The sequence below is a fragment of the Triticum dicoccoides genome, chromosome 5B (genome assembly GCF_002162155.2).
Source record: "Triticum dicoccoides isolate Atlit2015 ecotype Zavitan chromosome 5B, WEW_v2.0, whole genome shotgun sequence".
Lineage (NCBI taxonomy): Eukaryota > Viridiplantae > Streptophyta > Magnoliopsida > Poales > Poaceae > Triticum > Triticum dicoccoides.
The window spans coordinates 88683334-88694186 of record NC_041389.1 but is presented as its reverse complement, the minus strand read 5'-3'; the positions used below and the strand labels follow the sequence as shown (position 1 = coordinate 88694186).

Here is a 10853-nt window from a genome sequence, read left to right as displayed (position 1 = left end):
TATTCTATACTACCTACTCTCCCGCTCAACGATGGAGACAAGTTTACCATGGTTTCCACCCTCGCTCTATACTACAGAAACACGTATTTTTCCACCCCTTTCAGAACGCGCTCTCCGCGCCACAACACCGCCCTAGACGCGTGAGCAATGAGCAGCGAGCTAAAACATATCACAAACGTAAAAAAATAAATAAGATAACGAGGTTAATATATATCACGCAAGTGCGTTATGTTTGCCACAAGGTGCAAAAAATAATTAAAAAGAGAATGCAACATGAGGACTTCCTAGGAGGTCACCCATCCTAGTACTACTCTTGCCCAAACATGCTTAACTTCGAAGTTCTGATGGGATCCGGTACAATAGTAGGTATGATTGCATCCGACATGTTACCCCCGCCTTTGTCCGTTATGCTTGCCACTCCTAGGTTCACAACAAAGATGATTGTAAATTCTTACTACCTTTACAACCGTTGCCTAATGATGAATAATGTCCTATACTACTTACTCTCCCACTCAACTACAGAGACGAGTTTACCATAGTTTCCACCCCTCCCTCTATACTGCAGCAACACGTATTTTCCCACCCCTTTCAGAATGCGCTCTTCGCACAGCAACGCTACCCTAGACGCGAGCTAAAGCATATCGCAAATGTCAAAAATAAGATAAAGCGGTTAATATATATCGCCCACATGCGTTATGTTTGTCACGAGGCGCAAAAAATAATTAAAAAGGGAATGCATCATGAGGACTCCCAGGAGGTCACCCATCCCAGTACTACTCTCGCCCAAGCACACTTAACTTCAGACTTCCGATGTGATCCGTTGCTTTAGCGCTGGTATGATCGCATCCGGCATGTTACCCCCGCCTTCGTCCCTTATGCTTGCCACTCCCAGGTCTACTCCAAAGAAGATTGTACATTCTTACTACCATTACAACCATTGCCTAATAATGAATAATGTCCTATACTACTTACTCTCATGCTCAACTACAGAGATGAGATTAAGACGGTTTTCAGCCCTTCCTCTATACCACAACAACACATATTTTTCCACCCCTTTCAAAACGTGCTCTTCCCACCACAACACTGCCCTAGACCCGTGAGCAATGAGCAGCGAGCTAAAACGTATCGCTAACGTGAAAAATAAGATAACAGGGTTAATATATATCGCGCATGTGAGTTATGTTAGTCACGAGGCACAACAAATACTTAAAAATAAAATGCAACAAGAGGACTTCCCAGGAGGCCACCCTTCCTAGCACTACTCTCGCCCAGGCATGCTTAACTTCGGAGCTCTGATGGGATCCAGTGCATTAGTGCAGTTATGATCGCATCTGTCATGTTACCCCAGCCTTAGTCCCTTATGATTGCCACTCCCAGGTCCACTTCAAGGACGATTGTACATTCTTACTACCTTTACTACCGTTGTCTAATAATGAATAATGTCCTATACTACTTACTCTCGTGCTCAACTACGGAGACAAGTTTAGCACGGTTTTCACCCCTCCCTCTATACCGCAAGAACATGTGTTTTTCCACACCATTCAGAACGCGCTCTTCGCGCCACTAGACTCGTGAGCAATGAGCAGCGAGATAAAACATATCGCAAACGTCAAAAATAAGATAATGGGGTTAATATCTATCAAGCACGTGCATTATGTTTGTCAGGAGGCGCAAAAAATAATTGAAAAGGGAATGCAACACGAGGACTCCCAGGAGGTCACCCATCCTAGTACTACTCTCGCCCAAGCACGCTTAACTTCGGAGTTCCGATGGGGTCCGGTGCTTTAGCGCTGGTATGATCACATCCGGCATGTTACCCCCGCCGGCGTCCCTTATGCTTGCCACTCCCAGGTCTACTCCAAAAACGATTGTACATTCTTACTACCATTACAACCGTTGCCTAATAATGAATAATGTCCTATACTACTTACTCTCACACTGAACTACGGAGACAAGATTATCACGGGTTTCACCCCTTCCTCTATACCACAGCAACACATATTTTCCCAACCCTTTCAGAACGTGCTCTTCGCGCCACAACACCGCCCTAGACGCGTGAGAAATGAGCAGCGAGCTAAAACATATCGCTAACGTGAAAAATAAGATAACATGGTTAATATATATCGTGTATGTGAGTTAAGTTTGTCATGAGGCGCAACAAATAATTAAAAAGAAAATGCAACAAGAGGTCTTCCCAGGAGGCCACCCATCCTAGTACTACTCTTGCCCAGGCATGCTTAACTTCGGAGCTCTGATGGGATCCAGTGCTTTAGTGCTGTTATGACCACATCCATCATGTTACCCCAGCCTTCGTCCCTTATGCTTGCCACTACCAGGTCCACTTCAAAGACGATTGTACATTCTTACTACCTTTACAACCGTTGTCTAATAATGGATAATGTCCTGTGCTAGTTACTCTCGTGCTCAACTACGGAGACGAGTTTACCACAGTTTTCACCCCTCCCTCTATACCGCAGCAACATGTATTTTTCCACACCATTCAGAATGCGCTCTTCGCGCCACAATGCCGCCACTAGACTCGTGTGCAATGAGCAACGAGATAAAACATATCGCAAAGTCAAAAATAAGATAACAGGGTTAATATCTAATGTGCACGTGTATTATGTTTGTCACGAGGCGCAAAAAATAATTAAAAGGGAATGCCACACGAGGACTTCCCAAGAGGTCACCCATCCTATTACTACTCTTGCCTAAGCACGCTTAATTTTGCAGTTTTGATGGGATCCGGTGCTTTAGTGCTTGTATGATCGCATCCGGCATGTTACCCCCGTCATCGTCCCATATGCTTGCCACTCCCAGGTCTACTCCAAAGACGATTGTAGATTCTTACTACCATTACAACCGTTGCCTAATAATTAATAATGTCCTATACTACTTACTCTCACACTGAACTACGGAGACATGATTATCATGGGTTTCACCCTTTCCTCTATACCACAGCAACACATATTTTTCCACCCCTTTCAGAACGTGCTATTCGCACCACAACACCGCCCTAGACGCGTGAGCAATGTGCAGCGAGCTAAAACGTATCGCTAACGTGAAAAATAAGATAACATGGTTAATATATATCGCATATGTGAGTTATGTTTGTCAAGAGGCGCAACAAATAATTAAAAAGAAAATGCAGCAAGAGGACTTCCCAGGAGGCCAGCCATCCTAGTACCACTCTCGCCCAGGCACGCTTAACTTCGGAGCTCTGATGGGATCCAGTGCTTTAGTGATGTTATGATCGCATCCGTCATGTTACCCCAGCCTTCGTCCCTTATGCTTGCCACTCCCAGGTCCACTTCAAAGACGATTATACATTCTTATTACCTTTACAACCGTCGTCTAATAATGGATAATGTCCTATGCTAGTTACTCTCCCGCTCAACTACGGAGACGAGTTTACCACGGTTTTCACCCCTCCCTCTATACCGCATCAACATGTATTTTTCCACACCATTCAGAATGCGCTCTTCGTGCCACAACGCCGCCAGTAGACTTGTGTGCAATGAGCAACGAGATAAAACATATCGCAAAGTCAAAAATAAGATAACAATGTTAATATCTATTGTGCACGTGCATTATGTTTGTCACGAGGCGCAAAAAATAATTAAAAGGGAATGCAACACGAGGACTTCCCAGGAGGTCACCCATCCTATTACTACTCTTGCCCAAGCAAGCTTAACTTCGCAATTTTGATGGGATCCGGTGCTTTAGTGCTGGTATGATCGCATCCGACATGTTACGCCCGCCTTAGTCCCTTATACTTGCCACTCCCACGTCCACTGCAAATACGATTATACATTCTTACTACCTTTACAACTGTTGGCTAATGATGGATAATGTCCTATACTACTTTCGCGCTCAACTACGGAGACGAGTTTACCACGGTTTCCAGCCCTCCCTCTATACCGCGGCAACACGTATTTTCCACCCCTTTCAGAACGCGCCTTTCGTACAACAACTCCGCCCCTAGACGCGTGAGCAATCAGCAACGAGCTAAAACATTTTGCAAACGTCAAAAGTTAGATAACGGGGCTAATATATATCGCGCACATGTGTTATGTTTGTCACGAGGCACCAACAATAATTTAAAAGGGAATGCAACACGAGCACTTCCCAGGAGGTCACCCTTGATAGTACTAGGATCGCCCAAGCACGCTTAACTTCAAAATTCTGATGGGATCCGCTGCTTTAGTGCTGTTATGATTGCACCCAGCATGTTACCCTCATGTTTGTCCCTTATGCTTGCCACTCCCAGATCCACTGCAAAGACGATTGTACATTCTTACTACCAATACAACCGTTGCTATATGTTTCACAACACGCCCCTAGACGCGTGAGGAATGAGCAGTGAGCTAAAACATATCGCAAATGTAAAAATTAAGATAACAGGGATAATACATATCACAATGTGCGTTATGTTTGTCACGAGGCGCAATAAATAATTAAAAAGGGAATGTAACACGAGGACTTCCCAAGAGGTCACCCACGCTCTTCGCGCCACAACCCCGCCCCTAGACGCGTGAGCTATGAGCAGCGAGCTAAAAACATATCACAAACATAAAAAATAAGATAACGGGGTTAATACATATCACACATGTGCGTTATGTTTGTCACGAGGCGCAAAAATAATTAAAAAGGGAATGTAACACGAGGACTTCCCAAGAGATCACCCATCCTAGTACTACTCTCACCCAAGCACGCTTAACTTCAGAGTTCTAATGGGATCCGCTAATTTAGTGCTGGTATGATCGAATCCGACATGTTACCCCAACCTTCGTCCCTTATGCTTGCCACTTCCAGGTCCACTGCAAAGACGATTATACATTCACTACCTTTACAAGCGTTGCCTAATAATGGATAATGTCCTATACTACTTACTCTCCCGCTCAACTACGGAGACGAGTTTACTACGGTTTCCACCCCTCCCTCTATACCGCGGCAACACATATTTTTCACCCCTTTTAGAACAAGCTCTTCACACCACAACACCGCCCCTAGATGCGTGAGCAATGAGCTGCGAGCTAAAATATATCGCAAACGTCAAAAATAACATAACATGGTTAATATATATCGCACACGTGCTTTATGATTGTCACGAGGAGAAAAAAATAATGAAAAAGGGAATGCAAGAAAAGAGCTTCCTAGGAGGTCACCATCCTAGTACAACTCGGGCCCAAGCATGCTTAACTTCGGAGTTCTGATGGTATCCGGAGCTTTCGTGCTGGAATGATCGAATCCGACATGTTACCCCAGCCTTTGTCCCTTATGCTTGCCACTCCCAGGTCCACTGCAAAGATGATTGTACATTCTTACTACCTTTACAACCGTTGCTTAATAATGGATAATATCCTATACTACTTACTCTCGCGCTCAACTACGGAGGCAGTTTACCACGGTTTCCACCCCTCCCTCTATATCGCAGCAACACATACTTTTTATCCCCATTCAGAATGCGCCCTTCCCGCCACAACGCCGCCCTAGACGCACGAGCAATGAGCAACGAGCTAAAACATATAGCAAACATAAAAAAATTAAGATAACTGTGCTAATATTTATCGCGCACGTGCGCTATGTTTGTCACGAGGCGCAAAAAATAATTAAAAAGGGAATGCCACACGAGGACTTCCCAGGAGGTCACCCATCCTAGTACCACTCTCACCCAAGCACACATAACTCCGGTGTTCAGATGGGATCCGATGCTTTAGTTCTGGTATGATCGCATCCGACATGTTACTCCGTGTTCATCCCTTATGCCTGCCACTCCCAGGTCCACTGCAAAGACGAGTGTTCATTCGTACTACCGTTACAACCGTTGCCTAATAATGGATAATGTCCTATACTACTTACTCCCCTGCTCAAACACGGGGACAAGTTTACCACGGTTTCCACCGCTCCCTCTATACCGCAGCAACATGTATTTTTCCACCCACTTCAAAATGCGCTCTTCGTGCTACAAAGCCGCCCCTGGACACGCGGGCAATGAGCAGCGAGCTTAAACATATCACAAACATTAAAAATAATATAACATGGTTAATATATATCGCGCACATGCGATATGTTTGTCACGAGGCGCAAAAAATAATAAAACAGGAAATGCAACACGAGGACTTCCCAGGAGGTCAGCCATCCTAGTACTACTCTTGCCCAAGCACGCTTAACTTTGGAGTTCTAATGGGATTCCATGCTTTAGTGCTGGTATGATCGCATCCGACATGTTACCCCGTCTTCATCCATTATGCCTGCCACTCCCAGGTCCACTTGATTCTCCTTCTCGAAACAAACAAAAAGGAAAAGAAAGAGAAAACAGAAATCATGATCAACTAAGCCCTCTCAAGGGCTTGCTTAAGAATAAGAAAGAAGAATCTTATGGAAATAGCATGGAATAAGGTTTGATCCTATTCATGGGGATTCCGTAATATCCCATTTCCAAAATCGAAACAATCGGGACATTTCAGAGATTGGATGCAGTTACTTATTCATGATCTGGCATGTACAAAATGAAAACTTAATAATGAAGAATGTCTTATCCTACTTACTCTCCCGCTCAAAAACGGAGACGGGTTACCACGGTTTCCACCCCTCCGTCTATACTAAAGCAACACATATTTTTCCACCCCTTTCAGAACTCACTCTTTGCACCACAAAGCCGCCCCTAGACGCGCGAGCAATGAGCAGCGAGCTTATACATATTGCAAACGTCAAAAATAATATAACATGGTGAATATATATCGCGCACGTGCGACATGTTTGTCATGATGCACAAAAAATAATTAAAAGGGGAATGCAACAAGAGGACTTCCGAGGAGGTCACCCATCCTAGTACTACAATCACCCAAGCACGCTTAACTTCGGAGTTCTGATGGGATCCGATGCTTTAGTGCTGGTATGATCGCATCCGACATGTTACCCCATCTTCGTCCCTTATGCTTGCCACTCACAGGTCAACTGCAAAGACGATTGTATGTTCTTACTACCATTACAACCGTTGCCTAATAATGGATAATGTCCTATACTACTTACTCCCCCACTCAAACACGGGGATGAGTTTACCACGGTTTCCACCCCTCCCTCTATACTGCAGCAACACATATTTTTCCACCCATTTCAAAACATGCTCTTCGTGCCACAAAACCGCCCCTGGACGCGCAAGCAATGAGCAGCGAGCTTAAACATATCACAAACTTAAAAATAATAATATAATAGGGTTAATATATATCGCGCACGTGCGATATGTTAGTCACGAGGCGCAAAAAATAATTAAAAAGGAAATGCAACATGAGGACTTCCCAGGAGGTCACCCATCCTAGTTCTACTCTCGCCGAAGCACACTTAACTTCAGAGTTCTGATGAGATCCGGCGCTTTAGTGTTGGTATGTTCGCATTCGACATGTTACCCCGTCTTCGTCTGTTATGCCTGCCACTCCCAGGTCCACTTCAAAGACGATTGTACATTCTTACTACCATTACAACCGTTGCCTAATAATGGATAATGTCCAATACTACTTACTCTCCCGCTCAATCACAGAGACGGGTTACCACGGTTTCCACCCCTCCCTCTATACCGCAACAACACATACTTTTCCACCCCTTTAAGAATGCGCTCGTCACGCCAGCAAGCCGCCCCTAGACACGCCAGCAATGAGCAGCGAGCTTAAACATATCGCAAATGTCAAAAATAATATAATGGGGTCAATATATATCACGCAGGTGCGATATGTTTGTCACGAGGCGCAAAAAATAATTAAAAAAGGAATGCAACACGAGGATTTCCCAGGAGGTCACCCATCCTAGTACTACTCTCGCCCAAGCACGCTTAATTTTAGAGTTCTGATGGGATTCGATGCTTTAGTGCTGGTATGATCGCATCCGACATGTTACGCCGTCTTCGTCCCTTATGCCAGCCACTCATAGGTACACTTCAAAGACAATTGTACATTATTACTACCATTACAACCGTTGCCTAATAATGGATAATGTCTATACTACTTACTTTCTCGCTCAAACACGGATACGGGTTTACCACGGTTTCCACCCCTCCCTCTATACCACAGCAACACGTATTTTTCCACACATTTCAGAGCGGGCTCTTTGCGCCACAAAACTGCCCTTGGACGCGCGAGCAACGAGCAGCGAGCTTAAATATATCGCAAACGTCAAAAATAATATAACATGGTTAATATATAACGCGCACGTGCGATATGTTCGTCACAAGGCGCAAAAATATATTTAAAAAGGGATTGCAACACAAGGACTTCCCAGAAGGTCACCCATCCTAGTACTACTCTCGCCAAAGCACACTTAACTTCGGAGTTCTGATGGGATCCGATGCTTTAGTGCTGGTATGATGGCATCCGACATGTTATGCCGTCTTCGTCCCTTATGCCTGCCACTCATAGGTACACTTCAAAGACGATTGTACATTGTTACTACCATTACAACCGTTGCTTAATAATGGATAATGTCCTATATTACTTACTCTCCCGCACAAACACGAAGACGAGTTTACCACGGTTTCCACCCCTCCCTCTATACCGCAGCAACACATATTTTTGCACCCATTTCAGAATGGGCTCTTCGCGCCACAAAACCGCCCTTGGACGCGCGAGCAATGAGCAGCGAGCTTAAACATATCGCAAAAGTCAAAAATAATATAACATGGTTAATATATATCGCGCACGTGCGATGTTTTTGTCACGAGGCACAAAAAATATTTAAAATGGGAATGCAACAGGAGGACTTCCCAGGAGGTCACTCATCCTAGTACTACTCTCTCCCAAGCATGCTTAACTTCAGAGTTCTGATGGGTTCCGACGCTTTAGTGCTGGTATGATCGCATCCGGCATGTTACCCCGTCTTCGTCCCATATGCTTGTCACTCCCAGGTCCACTGCAAAGACGATTGTGTATTCTTACTACCGTTACAACCGTTGCCTAATAATGGATAATGTCCTTTACTACTTACTCTCCCGCTCAAACACGGAGACGGGTTACCACGGTTTCCATCCCTCCCACTAAAAAAAATACACTTCCGTGATGATACGTATTTGTCACAATAGGTCGCATTTTTTGTCATGCATGTACATCCATGACAAATTTATGACAGAATCAAGATAGTCATACCTGTGCTGTCGTAGAAGTGTTCCATGACATTACCAAAATTATCATCACGGAAGTGTCCACTTCCATGACGATAAATCGCGCGTCACAGAAGTGCTTTCGTCAAGGGTGACTAACACGTGGCATCCACCGTAACGGAACACCGTTAAGCTATCGGGTCAGGTTTTGGATCCGATAACCCATTAACAGCTCCGACCAATGGGGATTTTCCACGTGTAAAATCATCATTGGCTGGAGGAAACACATGTCGGCTCACTGTTGGGACAGATGTCATCCACTCATTGGACAGAATGTGCCTATGATACATCGACACGTGGCACGGCCCAACAGAGGCCCCTTCCTGTGAAAAGGCCGGCCTGTTTGACTTGGTTAAAAGGTGGCGGGTCGGCCCATATAAAGCCTGTTAACGGCCTGTTCTCATATAGCCCATTTACAGCCCGCTAACCCAAGGCCCGTTACGCCCTATCCGAATTAGGCCCAGTAGCGTCATCTGGGCTACCCAATATGATTCCAGCCTGTTTTCACTTCTGGCCCATGTATGGCCCATGACGTCTTTCGGCCCATATGAGGCCCTATGTAACTCTTGGCCTATTAACGGCCTGTGGTGAAACTGGCCCGTAATGAACATTGTATTACTTTACACCCATTAACGACCCGTGGTGAAACTGGCCCGTAATGAACAGTGTATCACTTTATACCCATTAAGGGCCCATTATTCCATTGGGCCGTTTCCAGTCCATGTTATCTTTCGGCCTTCTCATAGCCCATTTGTTCTTTGGCTCATTTCCAACATTCATTTACTTACGGCCCGTTACTGTCATTTTCTGCTTATGGGCCAAATTCAGCCCGTGGTTACAGTCGGCCCGTTTGTGGTCCGTTAACACGTTGGGCCATTTTCATAGCGTCATGAAATACGGCCTATTAACGATGACACGTTATGGTCGGCCCATGAACGGACGATTCCAACTCTAGCCCGTTTACGACCATAATGCGGCCTGTTATTGGCCCATGTTTGGCCAATCGATCATACTGCCCGTATAACGCCCATTGATGATACAACCCGTAGAAGGCCGATTGTTTCTACGGCCCGTAGAAGGCCCACTATTTATACGGCCCGTAGAAGGCCCACTGTTTCTACGGCCCGTAGGTCCAGTGTCACTACTGTAAATATTAGCCCATGGTTATTGTGGCCTAGTTTTAAAAAATAGGTTATTGCAGCCACTAGCAAACCGCAGAAAAAGAACGGCACTGACTACAAGCAAACAAATAAACAAGACAACAAGGAAATAACTAAGCAGGCAACTTACACTAGGCTATCACGACTATTACACATATTACATCCACTGGGCATCAAAGTTCGCCACCAGTGCAAATATAGGGAACACAGTAGCATATAAACGCCGCAGCAAAACAAGTCCAGAACTGAAACCACTTCAGAAGAGCTCAAGAAACAATATCCTGGGTACCCATAATGCTGGCAAGATGCTTAGCAAGCTTATTAACTTTCTCTTGTTTGGCGCTTAAGTCCTCCAGCGCTTGCTGTTGCACCAGAAAGTATGCATCTGAATTCTGCAGGGACTTCCTCAGTCCTTCAGCTTCCTGTCGCATAACATCTGATTGATGTCTTTCAACTTGAAATTGAGACTCAAGAAGCCGAACTGATTCAGGCAACGAGTTCGAAGAGCTGGTGCCAGTAGTGGTAGCCAGTAACTCGAACACTAC

General features: G+C 45.0%; 8 non-coding genes and 10 pseudogenes across 8 annotated transcripts; all 18 read right to left on the bottom strand.

The window, feature by feature from the left end:
* Positions 1-263: 263 nt before the first annotated feature.
* Positions 264-380, bottom strand: LOC119313984 (annotated as a pseudogene).
* A 350-nt stretch (positions 381-730) lies between these two features.
* LOC119313979 lies at positions 731-848 on the bottom strand (annotated as a pseudogene).
* A 366-nt stretch (positions 849-1214) lies between these two features.
* On the bottom strand, positions 1215-1333 carry LOC119313983 (annotated as a pseudogene).
* A 356-nt stretch (positions 1334-1689) lies between these two features.
* On the bottom strand, positions 1690-1807 carry LOC119313788. The gene has a single exon (XR_005152052.1). It is a non-coding gene; the product is annotated as a 5S ribosomal RNA (ribosomal RNA).
* Positions 1808-2173: 366 nt separating this feature from the next.
* LOC119313980 lies at positions 2174-2292 on the bottom strand (annotated as a pseudogene).
* A 365-nt stretch (positions 2293-2657) lies between these two features.
* On the bottom strand, positions 2658-2776 carry LOC119313993 (annotated as a pseudogene).
* Positions 2777-3142: 366 nt separating this feature from the next.
* Positions 3143-3261, bottom strand: LOC119313990 (annotated as a pseudogene).
* A 365-nt stretch (positions 3262-3626) lies between these two features.
* On the bottom strand, positions 3627-3745 carry LOC119313967. Its single transcript, XR_005152216.1, has one exon. It is a non-coding gene; the product is annotated as a 5S ribosomal RNA (ribosomal RNA).
* Positions 3746-4107: 362 nt separating this feature from the next.
* LOC119313985 lies at positions 4108-4226 on the bottom strand (annotated as a pseudogene).
* A 426-nt stretch (positions 4227-4652) lies between these two features.
* LOC119313974 lies at positions 4653-4771 on the bottom strand. Its single transcript, XR_005152223.1, has one exon. It is a non-coding gene; the product is annotated as a 5S ribosomal RNA (ribosomal RNA).
* Positions 4772-5135: 364 nt separating this feature from the next.
* Positions 5136-5253, bottom strand: LOC119314003 (annotated as a pseudogene).
* Positions 5254-5620: 367 nt separating this feature from the next.
* On the bottom strand, positions 5621-5739 carry LOC119313981 (annotated as a pseudogene).
* A 366-nt stretch (positions 5740-6105) lies between these two features.
* On the bottom strand, positions 6106-6224 carry LOC119313960. The gene has a single exon (XR_005152211.1). It is a non-coding gene; the product is annotated as a 5S ribosomal RNA (ribosomal RNA).
* Positions 6225-6793: 569 nt separating this feature from the next.
* On the bottom strand, positions 6794-6912 carry LOC119313926. Its single transcript, XR_005152181.1, has one exon. It is a non-coding gene; the product is annotated as a 5S ribosomal RNA (ribosomal RNA).
* Positions 6913-7280: 368 nt separating this feature from the next.
* LOC119313986 lies at positions 7281-7399 on the bottom strand (annotated as a pseudogene).
* Positions 7400-7764: 365 nt separating this feature from the next.
* On the bottom strand, positions 7765-7883 carry LOC119313935. Its single transcript, XR_005152190.1, has one exon. It is a non-coding gene; the product is annotated as a 5S ribosomal RNA (ribosomal RNA).
* Positions 7884-8249: 366 nt separating this feature from the next.
* On the bottom strand, positions 8250-8368 carry LOC119313948. Its single transcript, XR_005152202.1, has one exon. It is a non-coding gene; the product is annotated as a 5S ribosomal RNA (ribosomal RNA).
* A 366-nt stretch (positions 8369-8734) lies between these two features.
* On the bottom strand, positions 8735-8853 carry LOC119313962. The gene has a single exon (XR_005152213.1). It is a non-coding gene; the product is annotated as a 5S ribosomal RNA (ribosomal RNA).
* Positions 8854-10853: the final 2000 nt, after the last annotated feature.